The sequence below is a fragment of the Dermacentor andersoni genome, chromosome 3 (genome assembly GCF_023375885.2).
Source record: "Dermacentor andersoni chromosome 3, qqDerAnde1_hic_scaffold, whole genome shotgun sequence".
In the NCBI taxonomy this organism is placed as follows: Eukaryota; Metazoa; Arthropoda; class Arachnida; order Ixodida; family Ixodidae; genus Dermacentor; species Dermacentor andersoni.
The window spans coordinates 91,395,509-91,412,676 of record NC_092816.1 but is presented as its reverse complement, the minus strand read 5'-3'; positions in this window follow the sequence as shown (position 1 = coordinate 91,412,676).

The following is a 17,168-nucleotide window of genomic DNA, read 5'->3' as shown; positions in this document are numbered from 1 at the left end:
GCACTGAAAGGTGCTGATATTCAAATACACCAACTTCAGCCATCGCCAGCTGTTTGCACTGAGCTGGAGCCGACGGCCTGCCCTTTACCGGGGGTTAGGTGTAGAACATCGCCGGAGTTCGTAAACTCGCTGGCAGTGGAAATGGGCTCAAGGACACTCAGACATGGTTTATTTTGTCTGTGGCTCTCTGGACATAAGAATTAGCGGAAATAATGGCGCTGATCAGGCAGCCTAATGGGGGCGGCGCGCCGTCGCAGGGGCTGCATTTAGCTTGGTAGAGCGCGGTCTTAAACTATCCGCCAATATGAAAGAATACGCTCGATTTGATTTCAAAGCCAGTGTGTAATACTGCTTGTGTGTGCTTCTAATGAGGAGAACTACCGTCAGCTAGAGTCTGCCACAGGTAAACAACTTAACGAACAGCAGCGACCATTGGGGTCTCACTTGCACATTTGCAAGAATTGCTGTTTGTACAAAAGTGAAACGTTCTCTGTCGTAAGGGCGGAGAGTGTACCGTGGCCCTGTGAAAGTCAACCATTTTCGCGAAGTGTTCGACTTTCGCGGTCACCGACCCCTGATTCTCAGCTCTGTCTTCCGGCGACTACTGCAGAGGGGAGAAATTCTCTTGCCTCATCTGAAGCTTTCCTTCGAGTTAACTAGTTCGCGTTATTTTCATGCTTAAATGACCTACGCCGCAGCTGTGAATTCTGGACCCACACCGAAACCAATCGCGCGCACCCTTTTCTATTTGCACACTTTAATGCGAAGCCACATTGCGGTAGGTAGGCCACCGCGGCCGCATTTCGATGGGGGTGAAATGCAAGAACACCCGTTAGAATTAGGTGCGCGTTAGAGAACCCCATGGGAGTGCCCCATTGTGGTACGCCTCATAATCACATCATTGTTATGGCACGTAAAACCCCATCAACTATTTAATTAGCTATCTTGCTGTATGGCGTTATTCGCGGTATCATGAATAATACAAAATTTTTCCGGTGCTGCGACTCAAACCAGAATCCTACATCGCAATTAACACAGCTTCAAACCTTTAGGCCATAGATATAATCATACAACGAAGCAACAATTGTCAAGCTTATCACTACCTTTCCAAGGGTGCCCCAAGCGCCTTGAGGTGACTGGCTCACGGGTCACTTATCTTTTGTATGGCCCTCTAAAGCAAGAACCTAAATAATGCTGTTGACAAGGTGTGGGAAAGTGGAATGCTTCTGAGAGGGAGTTAGAAATGTCATAATAACCAACAATTTTTCGTGCACATAGCTGCACTAAATCGAGCAGGTATACACTGTGTATACCTGAAATAAGATTTAAGAAGTGTATGGCAAGTGGAAAGCCATGGCACCTGAAGTTGTTCAGAACGTAATGCTGCTCGAACGTCTGCATACACAAATGCGATATCAAGCATGTTAGGCTGCAAGGAGTCATGCTATCTTATACAGAGTGACTGCGGTGTACTTCTTGTGAATATACGTCTGTGGAACCAATTTTTAATGCGCAAACATTCTCGCACTACTTCCCTCTGAAGCTTGTCCGCCCGTTCGTCAACCTGTCTGTAATGCGTGACACGATGCCCAAGGTATGCCTGGGCTCCTGTGGGAGTGTGTGAGAATGTCTTGTGATTCTGTATGCTTAATGAGATTCGTAATTATAACTATACATAGTGAGTACTGAAGTATTATAAAGAGCTATTAAAGTTAATAAAAGCGTTATCAGAATTATTACGATAAACTAAGCGTAATAAAGAGTGACTGATGGTAATTAAAAATTGTATGGCTAATAAGAACAATTTGCAATACATTATATTAGACGAACCGATGTTGATTAAGCATACCTAAGGATAAATTAACTTTGTATATAATTCCTCCTTTAGTTACACAGCGCCCAACACAATAATAAAGTATTAATTCTTTGAGCGAAATAAATAACTAGGCAAAACTAATTAGTAAACGGTCGTTGCCATCATACGACCAGAAGCATTCCCATACGTCGGAAACGCATGGTACAATATGATCGGTGGAAAAAATGCCTACAACATCTGTCAAGTCGCACAAGGGTGTTCCTGCAGATATTTAAGTTAACGTGCTCTCCTCGGAAGCCTATGTGATATGACTGGAGCCAGAACGAATAGAAGTGACATTATAAACAACCCAGAGAAAATAAGGACAGTGGTGGCACTCGTAAGACGATTCAGGTTTGCGAACCCAATGTGCCACAAGAGTGAGCATCCCGTCTTCACTCTTCGAAGGGCTCTCTGGCTCGCCATCTTTTTTTTTCTGTAGGTTTTTGCGCAAGCCCGATGCGGGGCACTGAGCAAGGCTTACTTTTCATTTCTTCTAGCGCAAAAAAAAAACGCAAGAAAAGACAGCGGACTTCAACAATTCTTCCTATTCAGAACTAATTTCCTCTGACTGCAGCCTCTCACTGCGTTTATCGCCATCATCTGCAAAACAACTTCTTTCCAATGCCCGCAATGTCACGCTCGTCCATTTCATTAGTGCCTCTTGTCGCCCGCGAAATATGCCTGTATATGTCATCAAACTCGCAAAGCTGCTGAGCAGCCCATACCGTGGTCACCAGGTCAGGTGCTCCCAACTGCGCATTGCCACAGCGACATGACATCAAATCCATTGATGATTGGCCATATTTTGCTTTCATCCGCGCATAATAGATGTAATAGATGCATAAAGTGTGGTGGCCAGACGGACGCTTAACGAGGGCCAACGTAATTTCCAGGGTAAAGAAAATGGCTGACGGGCACCGCAAACGCGATTTCAAGATTGTAGTGCCTCAGGGCTGATGCACTTACCCGCACAGCATAGTTATCAAAAGAAGGACCAATGCCAGATTCTTGAAAGCAGTCATTTTTGGCTCGAATGTGCAAAGTCGTACAGGCCAAAAATGCGTGCCTACCGCCTTTTTCGTTTCTTTATATACATTAAACCTACGTCAGCCACAACGTCATGACAAAGGCAACTTTTGAAGCAGCATCCCACTATAGCTGAAGAATGCCGATGGCTGGGGTGAGCCTGACATTTATGGCTAAAGTTGGAACGGAGCAACTATATGAGCGAAGAGAAGGACATTTACTCGGGGGTGATGAACGTGCCAGCTGCAGCATCTTCCCCATAATTTGCTACGGAAGGAATCTCCAACTTCTTCTGGTGTTTAAGCCAATGACACTACGGTGCTATGGTAACGCAAAGCATGCGTCCATCCACCCTCGATCTTAAGCTGAGATTGTCGAGGCTGGTACACAAAGGGATGGTGTATCAAAACATGTCACCTAGCTAGAGCATTTGTGTGTAGGTGTCTCTGCCGTCATCACTGCAAAAAAAGAATTCCTGTTCCTCGGCCTGTTTCGCTGGTATTAACGTCTAAGCGCATGGAGGGACAAAGCGGCTACATGTTTCACAAGAACGGTTCAGTTAATGGGGAAGGGCCCATTCGTATGTGCAGCATCATGACTTGAGTGAAGGTTCGTGAACCCACGACAGGGCTTTAAAAAGATAAATAAATTGCGCGTTTAAATGGTATTTTGCATAACGTATCACTTGCAGATAAATTCTTAGACTATATACCGGAAGTAATCGGACAAATCTGTACAAACCAGACTTTAGGGATACTTGAAGTAAGCAGCAAAAATGGGCCCCACAAGGAGAAGAATTTCTGACTTCGTTGCAAAGTATTACGAATAAACGTGATCGTAAATACCAGATATGCTGTTGATTTTCAGTCTACAACTCGAATCGCTTCAAAAGGGTATGCGGTTACTTTCCAGAGATATGTATTAACCCAAGCAATGTTCAAGCAGCGCGGAAAAGCAGTCCGCTTCCATGAAAGCTGAAGACAAGTATACATGAAAAATAACGCAGGAAACGTTTCTTACAGCACCTCATGTATTGTTTGAAGATTAAATGCTGAAGTGGAGAAACACTAAAACGTTTCTGCTACATGGCTGAAGGCTGGTTCCCAGCTTTTCTCTTAAAATGCAAATTTGCTTATTCCGGAACTTCGCACTAATCCAAACAGCCTGTGATATAGCATATTCAATAAGAGGAAATAAATGTCGGGGGAACCTAGAGGCTTGGATTTTTTATCAGGAATCGTATTTCGCTAACATAGATACCAACTGCTAATTAACGATATCATCTGGTGGTCGTTTTCGAGTGCGCTAAACCGTTCCCAAAATGCTGTCCTCTTTCAGGTAATCCAAAATGGGCGCTCCAGCTACCTTGGGATGTTTTTTTTTTTTTTTTTTGATCGCCCGACACCAAATCAGACCGTCGAGAAGGGGCTCCCAGGGTGAGGGTCACAGCAGCTAAGAAATCTGGTCAGTCGCACGTGACCTGCACCCATTTCCTCCGTTGTTCTGGTGAATGCGAACTCTAGCTGCCTTCACGGCCAATACCATCCTTGTCCATGTATATGACAACTGAACCAAGCCGACAGTGCCAACGGCGCTGGCCGCGCAACATAAACCTCCTCTGATCTATCACTTCCTTTCCTCTCAGGGCTCCCGAAAGCAGCCGGCTATTTCGTTGGCTCTAGATATCTCGTAGCAATATCCCGGAACGATTCCGGAGTCATTCTGGGTCTGTGTAACCGGAGTGACTCCGGAATCGGTACGCTCGAATTCAGAGAATCACAGCGACTCTCCGAATCTGTCATAACTGTCCTTAATTACATATGTAGAATAATCGAGAGTGTGAAATGTCAACTTTGCGCCATTGATAAAAGAACTCGAAGCGCAAATTGAAGAAAGGCTAACTTACGGCCTGCAAGAGTCCAATTCAGCATGTTTATGTCGAATTGTATGCGTTCCGAGCTTTAGTCAAATGCAATTAAATTTCACCCCCCCCCCCCATATGACACTTAACATTCTAAAAAGCTTTTTAGCTTAATGATCAGTAAAATGCCCTTCGTCAGTGTGGACTACTAACTACTGACTTGACGTAAAGATGGCCTTCACCATTCACATTACCGCAAGTTTTAACACGCAGGTGAAACATGAACTTCTACTCAATTGATGCTTTCATGGTTTGTTGCAAGTTACCATGTAGTGTGAAAATGATTGTCGGGGTCATAAACAATGAGCAAGAAAGTTCGTCAAAGGTCGTTCCGGTCAAAAGGTCAAGAGGTCTTTCCGAGGTCGTCAAAATGTGCATCAAGAACATGTATTTTAGGAATGTGTTTTAAAAATATCGTTTTCGCTGTGTTCACCTCAACACAAATGACCGCACTAGCAACTGAAATCACTGAGCCAGAAGTAGGAAGCATCAGAATACAGTTTTCTGATTCGGGATCACGCGAACACCAAATATGAAACAAAACATTGCGGTAATTCCGTGCATTCAATCAGTATTATGTAAACATTGGAGAACATAGCACAGCGGCTGACTGTTTAGGCCCTATTTCCTAAGGTCATTAGGCTACCCTGTTTTTGCAACTTCCTAATCTATGCACTGAAAGCCGCCAATTTCCGCCATGGTATACAAAGGGAAATTTGTTCATTGGTAGGACAAATTATGTTAACCGAATCCCGCTTTCTTATGAGCCATGATACAGGTCAGGCAAATACGTTTCTGCTAGATTAAAAGAAAAACGAGACTAATGGCCAGACTAATACTTAAAAAAAGGACCTAATAAACACCTGGATGCTCCCTGTAAAAGGTACACGTACCACCGCAAAATTATTAGTTGTGCCATTCTCGCCCTAGATTTCAATCAGTTGGGCAGAATTGTCCGGCATGGTGATGATATCTCAGGAAAACTGTGCACTTGTCATTCTGACACCTGACTGAGAAGCAGACGTCATTTTAGTATGCCGCAAAAGTGTAGTGCGCATGACTAAGTGTGTGTGTATATATATATATATATATACATATATATATATATATATATATATATATATATATATATATATATATATATATATATATATATATATATATATATATTGCGCGACAAGCAAGGCTGATCTTTAAATCGACCAGTTCAAAATGAATTATGCGTTTTCTGCCGTTCGATCATATGGGTTTTCTATTTTATGTGTATCTTGCCTGCCCTATTATTATGAGCATATTGATGTATTGAGCAGACGAAAATAATTCAGCACTCCACAGATAAACATTGATGTTTAATGCTTGAATAACAAAAGTATATTGGCTCCGTTTAAAGAGAATCAACGAATCATATTTAGACATTATTATAGGCAGCCGAGTGGTTTCTGCTGACTATTCAAACAACTTTGATTGTACAAGCCGACAGAGAAACCTTGGCACTTGTGACGCATGGTGCTTCGGGTGAAACTCCAGAATGGCGGCCGGAAGTTTTCGCTTCGTGGTGCGAAAGTTGCCAACTACAGAAAGAGACACGCTGAGAAAAGTTGTGTTTGACCCTCTGGAACCAAAACGGCATTCGAGAGGCTGACGGATAGCGACGCATAAAGTAATGTACCTTCGAATTCCTGCCTCGTAACTTCTCTCTGTCGCCTCCGCCGCTAAAGCTATTATTACACAAGTGCGTAGTGTGGTCAAAGTTTAAATATATATATATATATATATATATATATATATATATATATATATATATATATATAAATATATATATCTTCTCACTGGGGGACCCTTCTACTTAACCTCTTGCCCTGATCCTGAAGTCAATCCAGAACCAAACCGTGCGCTTCATTCTGTCCAGGCAATCTCGTATTGCTAGCGTCGCTAAGGTGAAGATATCCTTGGATCTTCCTGGTCATTTATCAATTCGACGTATCTCTCGCATGTGAACCTTCAGCAATATATACCTAACAAATTATCTATGAGATTATGTTTTCCGTCCTTCCATTTTCATCTCACCTCCCTTCGATCAGTGATTCAAGGTCTTTATACTAATGCGGCCAAATAAACAGTATTCCGGGTCTTTAGTGCCACGGACAAACGACGGCTGGAACCACCTGTCAGTCTCTATCGCCTCAATTGCTGACCATTACACGTTTAAATCAGCATTCGTCAGGCACTTGTGTTCCTTTGAATAATCTTCGTTTATAACAACTTCTTCCTGTACAGCCTAATAAGGCTTAGTGGGAATAAATCAAATGATATCAGATATAAGTATAGTACTTGAGGAGCCCCAGGAAACAGCGCTTCTGTCACAGAAGTCCATGACGTATTTCGCGAAATGACTATGTGGCATTTCATAAAAACTCTGCGAGTTTTCTCGGAGAGAAAAGGGCGTTATTATCTCCACTTATCCGTGAGATTCAATGTTCAATGACGTTCGTAGCAACTGAGTCGCGCTGATGTCGCGAATACTTCCTTGCAGAAGAAGTGGCGTCAAGGCACTGTCCACAACGTCGAAAGCAAAGGGCGCGCCGCGCCAATGGAGTTCATTAAAGCGCTGCAGGCTTCGCGCTGCGTTCCTAGGCTGAGAAGCGCGCATGTAGATTCGTAAAAGGTCAAATTGGCGACCCTGATTACAGTGCAGAACGTCAGGCACCTAACTCCAAGTTGCCAGGTTTGGATGACGTACTTAACACAACACGAAGGTACTCGATCAGAAAAACGTGGACGATGCATGCCTATTCGGTGAAATGCATGTTATTCTATGAAATAACACGCAGCCCCTGGCCGTCGCACTAGTGTTAGATGGTACAACCAACGCTCGCAAAAAGCGGTCCTTTTCACGTTCAGGCGACTCTCTCTGTTTTCTTTTTTTTTTAATTGAAGCACGAAGTTTACACGTCCTCAATTCTGCGTCCAAAACAGATATCGGAGTTCTCTAAACTGCATCTCTGAGGGCATCTGAAGAGCGCAAATTTCATTTAGGAGTTTAAAACACTATTTGCGGACATTATGGGAATGCCCAATTCAGAAATTAGGCGTATATCTCAGAGGGGTAGGTAGTATACCAATTTTGTCCGCTTTTTATGGCCCAGTATATGCCGTTTGCAAAATTAATATGATTGCTTATTATGAGTTACGGAGCTCTAATCTTGATGCTTCAACTTTCCTAAATTTCACGATTTACAGCAATGTTTTAAGAAGATTGCCGACATAAATAAAATGAAGTACTTCCTACATTTGGTGGGAGGTATTATTACTTGCGTTAAATCCCGGTATACTTTAAGGTGCGAAACATCTGTTCTGTTTTTATATTCTAATAAAGATGCGTGAGCCGCTGCGTTAGGTTCATGCACTAGACAAAACAAAAATTACGTTCGTTTGTACGAATTTCCTTTTTACTCTGCCTAAAATTGTGTTATGTCAACTGACTATACACACACTGAATGTACTCTTTCATTTTATTTTTGCATAGAGAAATAGCAACGCGCTTTCGAAGCAAAAGAACGTGTTCACATTTGTGGACGTTGCCCTTCAGACGAATTTCACTTATTTATTGTTATTTATAGATTTACATTGTTAACCACAACTTCATTTATGCATTACAGTAGGGGGGTTACACGCAGCAAAGTGAAACAAACTAGAACACTACGTAATAAATACTTTCTCGAGAGAACAAAAATACAAAGCGCGAACTAATGTGATACATGCAGAATAGTAATGCGCATTTCCGACGTAAAAAATCAAGGGGGCGCCTGTGTCCTTTGGTGGGAAGAAAATGGTATCATGCAAACAATACAAGGAAACGATTCAAATAAATAGTGATTTGTACACATATTACAAAAAAAAACGTCAGTCGCAGCCGAAGCAAGATATATGAGAACGTTACTTTAAATAGTTGTTGCAAAAACTTCGGCATCAGCTATGCTAACAACTGCAGGCAGTGGATTCCGCTCAGAAACCGCCTTGGGGAAAACAATGCCTTTGAAAAGGATTGTTCCGCAATTGTATTCCCTGTCCTGTAGCTCGTTATCTGTTCGTCCGGATATATAAGGCGGCTAGGAACCGTAGTTATTGCCTACAACTTCGGTTTCTGTATGAAGTGTGTTATGAAAACAAATTCGCGGTTTTGACTTAAACGCGAAGCATCGATTGCGTTAGCAATTTAGTGGACAGCTATACGAAGGAAGGATACTAGTTTTATCGCCCATATAATGTTGTAAATGTAAGCATACTAACTGAATTACCAAGCATGGTGACTCGCGCGCACAAGCAAACATAAATACATCTCACACGATGACCGCGGAACTATGGAGGATGTTAAGCGTGGAAGCAGCAGCGAGCGAATTGACCTCAGTGCTGCCGCTCGCATCAGCGCGAACGAATCAGCCAAAACATAGCGCGTGGCGCACTCCGTACATGTTGCAGTTGGCCTTCAAGTTACAGTGGCCCGGGCGGACGCGCATGCGAGCACGGGCAGCGCGGGGGGAAACGCGTTCCCCATCCTTCCCTCCCCAAGAGCCTTGCGCGTGGCGCTAAACGGCGCGCTTCCTTCCTTTCGTGCGCGAGATTGAGCTGCGATTACATTCTCACCCTCGCAAGCTTTCGCTCGCACATACAACATGCGGCGCGCAGCGACGATTTTAACGCCATTGAACTTTATACGCTTGGAGTGCGTATGGAGCTTGGAGTGTCCAAATGCGCTTGGAGTGTCCAAATGATTGCTAACGCAATAAAAGCCAGGCTTCAAGTATTTCTGGTTTTCTCTAGGAGCTCAAATCCTAATGTTCGCTTTTGAACGGTAATTACTAATATTTATTGTATATTTACTGATGATATACCATGCTGCTGGACTCGGGAATTCGGGACTCTCTATTTAGTCCACGTCATCGCCCATGTGTGGGACTCATAAAGAGCAACAATACTGTAAAATATGCCTGACTTGGCTTTTGTACAAGAGATATCGGGCTCGCTAAGGAAATAACGTCTTGTTCTCACACAAATACAGGAGCACTTTGCATGTCTTCTCTTTATTGAAATTGATGTGCCTGTAGCAACTCATGTTGGTGAGTGCTTCACTCAATTCTCCTTTTGTCTCAGTACTTAAGAAGTGCATTCGGAGCGGTAGTGTCGATATGAAATGGAACGAGGAATGCCGCTGTACAGTGACGGTCCTTCTTCAACCGGTGTTAAAGTACAAAAATAATTGAAGACCCTGAACTTCAGGCAAACCACCACCCGGGCAAAATATCGCAAAATATGCAGCTGCAGCAATAACCGGTTCCTCATGGTTTGTTTAGGTTGTACTCACAGGGAACTATGAAAGGTGCTGATATTCAAATGCACCAAGTTCAGCCTTCGCCAGCCGTTTGCACTGAGTTGGAGCCGATGGCCTGCCCTTTACCGGGCGTTAGGTCTAGTGCATCACCCGTGTTTGTAAGCTCACTGGCAATGGAAATGGGCTCAAGAACACACAGACGTGGTACATTTTATCTGTGGCTCTCTGCACATAAGCATTAGCGGAAATAATAGCACTGATCAGGCAGCCTCACGGCGCGCCGTCGCAGAGGCTGCATTTAGCTTGGTAGAGCGTGATTTTAAACTCTCGGCCAATATGAAATAATACGCTCGATTTGATGTCAAAGCCAGTAAGTAATACTGCTTGTGCGTGCTTCTAATGAGGTGAACTACCGTCAGCCGAAGTCTTCCACAGGTAAACAACTTAACGAACAGCAGCAAGCGCTGGGATTCTCACTTGCACATTTGCAAGAATGGCTGTTTGAACAAAAGTGAAATGTTCTCTGTCGTAAGGGCTGAGATTGTACCGTGGCCCTGTGAAAGTGAACCTCTTTCGCGAAGTGGTTTACTTCCGCGGTCACCGACCCCTGACTCCCCGCTCTGTCTTCCGCCGACTACTGTGGAGGTGAAAAATTCTCTCGCTCATCGGCGGCTTTCCTTTGCATTATTTTCATGCTCAAATGACCGACAGCCGAAGCTGTGACGACTGGGCCCACGCCGTAACCAATCACGCGCATACTTTTGTATTTGTACATTTTAATGCGAAGGCGCATTGCGGTAGGCAGGCCACCGCCGCAGTATTTCGATTCGGGTGAAAAGCAAGAACACCCGTTTACTTAGAAGTAGGTGCACGTTAAAGAATCCCAGTTGGTCAGAATTATTCCGCCATCTCCCATTGCGGTGTTCCTCATGATCAGATCATGGTTCTGGCACGTCAAACCCCATGAATTATTTATTTAGCTACGTTGCTGTTTGGCATCATTCCTGGTATCTTGAATAAAACAAAATCCTTCCGGTGCTGCTACTCAAACAGAAATTCTACAACGCAATCACCGAAGCTTCTAACATTTAAGTCAAAAATATAGCCATACAACTAAGCAATAATTGGCAAGCTTATCCCTACCTTTCAATGGTGCCAGCAAGCACTTTAAGGAGACTGACTCACGCGTCAGTTTTTCTTTTGTAGCCATTTAAAGCAAGAACATGAATAGTGCCCTTGACAAAGTGTGGGATCATGGAATGCTTCTGAAAGGGAGATGCAAACATCGTATTTACCAACCCTTTTTCTACGGATAGCTGCACTAAATGGAGCAGGTATACACCGTGCATACCTGGAATAACACCTAAGAAGTGTCTACAAAGTAGAAACCCATGGCACAGGGAGCTGTTATGAACGTTATGCCACTCAAACGTTTCCATACACAAATGCGATATCAAGCATGTTAGGCAGGCAAGGAGTCATGGGGCCCTATAACGTAAAACTATTCCAATATGTTTCTATTCCAATCTCCTGACGTCAAATTTGCGTAATCACCGACGCAAGCACCGGGCGGTCACCCGCAGGGTTGTCTGAACACACCAATAAAAAGCTCTCCTCGTTCGTAGGAGGTCACTTTTGTTTGCTTGAAAAACGAATAACATTGCCTACACTGAGCGGCTTGTCGTATCTAATTGGCTGACAAGAGGCGAGGAGAACGCTCAAGTGGAGAGAGATTCACTGGGGCAGAGCCAGTGCACTGAAAATCGATAACCGGATGAAGAGGGTGGTGCCGGCGTCTGCGATTGGTCGGCTTTCCCTTACTTAGCTTGTGGTGGCTGGTCGAAAATCACGGCGGCATGCAACGGAAGCTTAAGAATGACACTAAAACTGACCCTCAGCAAAGAAGAGTTGGCAGAATGAGGTGGTAAACGTGCCGAAAGGGCTCGAAAACGTTACACGGCCACGCAAGAAGTTTTATTATACGCAAATACACCCATGCTCTGCGGCAGGTGCGAGTAGCCAGCGTCTCAGTGATCGGCGGCAGCCATCTTTTATTACTTTCGGAACGGGGCAGCCTGCGGCTATTCCGAAGAAAATTCAGTTTTGTTCGGCATATTATTGCAACTTAATCGCGTACACGTCACTTTGACGCGGTGAGTTTGTGCGGTTTTGTGACGTCGCGTGACAGGCAAGTGAAGTGGGTGCAGCCCGAAAACTTTTTACCAATAGCCGAGGGCTAATGGCGAAAAGGGGTCGAATCAGAAATAACTGCTTTTCTTTTTTCTGTCAAATCATGCATAATCAGTGTGTACACATCATATCAGATGGGGAACTATCGCGGTTTTCGTGACGTCGCGTGACAGACAGGTGAAGTGGGGGTGGTCGAAAAACGTTTTTCACCAATCGTGGAGGGCTGATAGCAGAATTGGAATAGAAAAGTTTGGAATAGTTTTACGTTATAGCGCCCATGCTATTTTACCCAATTTTAATGCGTACGCATTCAATGGCTAATTGTCTCTGAAGTATCTCCTTCCGTTCGTCCACCTGTCCGTAACGCGTGACACAGTGCACTCCAAGGTACACCACCTGGGATCTTATGGGGGTATACGAGAATGTCTTGCGATTCTGTATATCTACTGAGATTCGTGATTATAACTATACATGGTGAGTACTGAAGTGGTACAAAGAGTAATTAAGGTTACTAAGATCCTCATAAGAATTATTCCGATAACGTTACTTAAGCATAATAAAGACTGACTGATGTCAATTAAAGGTAGTGTGGCTAATGACAATTAATATGCATTACATTATTTAGCTTAGTCATTATTGAATAACAGTACTTAAGATTAAATAAACCTTGCAAATAGTTTGCTAATTAGGTAGGCAGCGCCATGACACAATAATTAGGTTATAATTATTTAAGCCAAATACTAAAGTTGGACAAAGTTAATTAAGTAAGTGATCGTCGCCATCATACGACTAGAACCGTTCCGATACGTCGAAAATTCATGGTGCAGCATGATCGGGAGAGTCCCACTAGGGTGTTTCTGCATCAATTTTAGGTAATCTACTATCCTCAGAAGCCTACACGATATGAATGGAGCCAGAACAAATAGAACTAACATCAGAAACAGCGCAGAGAAAATTGCACTCGCAAGACGATTCAGGTATGCAAACACAATGTGCCACAAGAGTTAGCAACCCGTCTTTACTCTTCGAATGGCTCTCTAGCTATGCATCTTTTTTTCCTGTAGGTTTTTGCGAACGCCCTCTGCGGGGCACTCAGCAAGGCTTCATTTTCATTTCTTCTAATGAAAAAAAAAGCACAAGAAATCAGCAGACTTCAAGAATTTCTCCGACTCGGGACTCATTTCATCTGACCGCAGCCTCTCACTGTGTGCATCGCATTGTCTAAAAACAGCTTCTTCGACACGCCCACAATGTCACTGTCGTCCATTACATTATTGCATGTTGTCGTCCGCGAAATATGCCTGTATATGTCATCAAACTCGTAAAGCTGCTCAGCAGAGCATGCCGTGGCCAGCAGCTCAAGCTCCCAACTGCGCTTTGTCGCAGCGACATCACATCAAACCCGGTGATGACTAAAAGATGTATAGCCACATAATAGACGTAAGGCTCAGCATGAAGTGTTGGCCAGACGGACGCTTAACGAAGACCAACGTAACTTTCAGAGTAAAGAAAATGGCTGACCGGCACCGCAAAAGCGATTTCAAGATTATAGTGAAAGACTGCATATTTAGTGCCTCAGAGCTGATGCACTTACCGGCACATGATACTCATTGAGAGAAGACCAAATAGGGGATTCTTGAAAGCAGCCACTTTTGGCTCCAAAAGGCAAAGTCGTACAGGCCAGAAATAGGTGCCTACCGCATTCCTCTTTTCTTTATGCACATTAAACCTACGTTGGCCAGAATGTCATGGCAAATGCAACTTTTGAAGCAGCATCTCACTATAGCTGAAAAATGCCGATGGTTGAGTTGGGGGTGACATTTCTGGCTAATGTTGGAATGGAACAAGTAGACGAGCAAAGAGAACTACGATGGCACCGGGGTGATGAATGTGCCCCCTGCAGCCCCTCCCCAATAATTTGCTGTGAAAGTTATCTGCAATTTCACTTCGCCTTCCCGCCAGCGTTACTACGGTGCTGTCGTAACGCAAAGCATACGTCCGTCTACCGTTGATCTTCAGCAGAGATTGTTGTAGCTGGTAAACAAAGCGATTTTTTATCTAAACCTGTCATCTAGCGGGTGCATTTGTGTGTGGGTGTTTCTGCAGTCATCAGTCAAAAAAACAGAGACAATGCGTGTAAGTCTGCATGCTTCGCACGAAATAAGGTCTAAGCACGTGAAAGCAGAAAGTGGCTGTTTGACTAGAATGGTTTAGTAGTTTACTAGGGAAGGGCATATTCGTATGTGCAGCATGACTTGAGTGCCTGTGGGTATACCCATAAAAAGAATTTAAAAGGCAAACAAATTGCGCGTTTAAATAGTATTTTGCACCACGTATCACTGGTAGATAAACTGTTAGACTATATACCGGAAGTGATCGGCAAATCTGTTTAAGCAAGACTTGTGGGACTCTTTAATTAAGCAACGAAAATGGGCACACTATAGGAGATGAATTTCTAACTTCGTTGCAAAGTATAACGAATAAACGTGATCTGAAATACCAGATATGCCGCTGATTTTCAGTCTTCAAATGGAGTCGCTTCAAAAGCGTATGCGGTTACTTTCCGGAGATATGTAATAGCCTGAGCAGGTGTTCAAGCTGCCCGGCAAAGCAGTCCGGTTCCGTAAAAACTAAAGATAAGTATGCATGAAAAATTATGCAGTAAATGTTTATTGCAGCACTTCGTTTATTTTTTAAAGAGTATATTCCGGCTGTGGAAAAACACTAAAACGTTTCTACTACTTGAATGAAGATCGTTTACCAGCTTTTCTCTCAAAATATAGATTGGCTTATCCCCAACTTTGTAATAATGCAACAGCGTGGGAGCATACAGTGTATCCGATAGGAAGAATTAAATATCAGTGAAACCGAGGCGCTTGGATTATTTATTAGAAATCGGATTTAGCTAACACCGATGCCAACTATTAACTAATTTTATCATGTGGTGGTCCTTTTTGATTGCGCTAAACCACTCCCAAAAGGCTTAGCTTGCCTAGGTGATCCAAAACGGGCGCTCCAGCTACCTTCGGATAGTCCTTTCTTTTCTTCCTACACCAAATCACACCTTCGAGAGGGGGCTCCCAGGGTCAGGGTCAGAATCAGAGCAGCCTAGAAGTCTGGTCGATCGCACGTGACCTGCACCCGTTTCCGCCATTGTGCTGGCAAATACGAACTCTAGCTGCCTTGACGGCGAACACTATCCTCGTCCATGTTGGACATCTGAACTCAGCCGACGATGCCAACGGCGCTGGCCGAGTAACAGAAAGTTCCCCTGATCCATCACTTCCTTCCCTCTCAGGGCTCCCGAAAGCAGCCGGCTATTTCATTGTCTCCAGATATCTCGTGCCAATATCTCGAACCGATTCCGTAGTCATTCTGGGTCTGTGTGACCGGAGTGACTCCGGAATCGGTCCGCTCGGATTCGGAGAATCACAGCGACCATCCGAATATGTGATAACTGTCCCTTAATATCATATGCGGAGTAATCAAGGGTGTTAAATGGAAAATGTGTATATTTTTGAAGGAAATCGAAATCGAAATTGAACTAAGGACAACTTACGGCTCGTGAGAGCCTAATTCAGAATTTCTACGTTGAATTGTATGCGTTATGAGCTTTAGTCAAATGCAATTAAATTTCGTATATGACCCCGAAAACTCTAAGCAGCATTTCAGCTTAACAATCAGTAAAATGCCCTGCGTCAGTGTGGACTACTAACTATATACTTGACGTAAACGTGTCCTTCACAACTTTCCGGCAAATTTTAACACCATCGCAGGTGAGACATGAGCTTCTACTAAATGGATCCTTTGATGCTTGGTTGCAAGTTACCATTTAGTGTGAGAATGAGTTTTGGGGTCATCAAGAATGATCAAGCGAATCGCTTTTGCAATATAGATTGACAATTTTCTATGTCGTGAAAACGTGCACCAAGAAAACGTATTGTAGGAATGTGTTTTATTGACATTGTTTTCGCTGTGTACACCTGAACAGAAATGACAACACTACCAACGTTTCAGTATGCCACAAAAGTGCAGTGCGCATGACCAAGCATATATATATATATATATATATATATATATATATATATATATATATATATATATATTGGACGCAAGGCTGATTTTTAAATCGAGCAGTTAAAAGTCAATTATGTGTTTCCTGCGGTTCCATCATATGGGTTTCCTATATTATGTGTGTCTTGCCATGCATGCATCTATTGAGCAGACGACAATAATTCAACACTCAAGAGATGAACATCGGTGTTTAGTGTTTGAATAATAAAAATATATTGGCTCCGTTTAAAGAGAATCAACGAATCATATTTAGACATTTTTTTATCGGAGGTCAAGTTGTTTCTGCTAACCGTTCAAACAACATTGATTGCACAAGCCGAAAGAGAAATCCTGGCACTTGTGACGCATTGTGCTCCAGGTGAAACTCCAGAATGGTGGCACGAAGTTGTCGCTTCGTGGTGAGAAGCTTGCCAATTACAGAATCAGACACGCTGAGAAAGGTTGCGGTTGAGCCTCTGGAACTAAAACGGCATTCGCGAGGCTGAATGATAGCTCCGCCCAAAGTAATGCACCTTCGAATTTCGGCCTCGTAACTTCTCTCCGTCGCCTGCACCGCTAAAGTTATTATTACAAAAGTGCCTATTATGGTCAAAGCTTAAATATGCATCTTTTTATTGGTACCCTTGCACATGGTTCCGTGCACTGATCCTGGAGTCTACCCGGAACCCACTCGTACGCTTCACGCTGTCCAATTACTCTGGCATTGCTAGCATTTCTAAGATGAAGATATCCTTGGACCTTCCTGGTCATTTATCAAGTCGACGTATTTC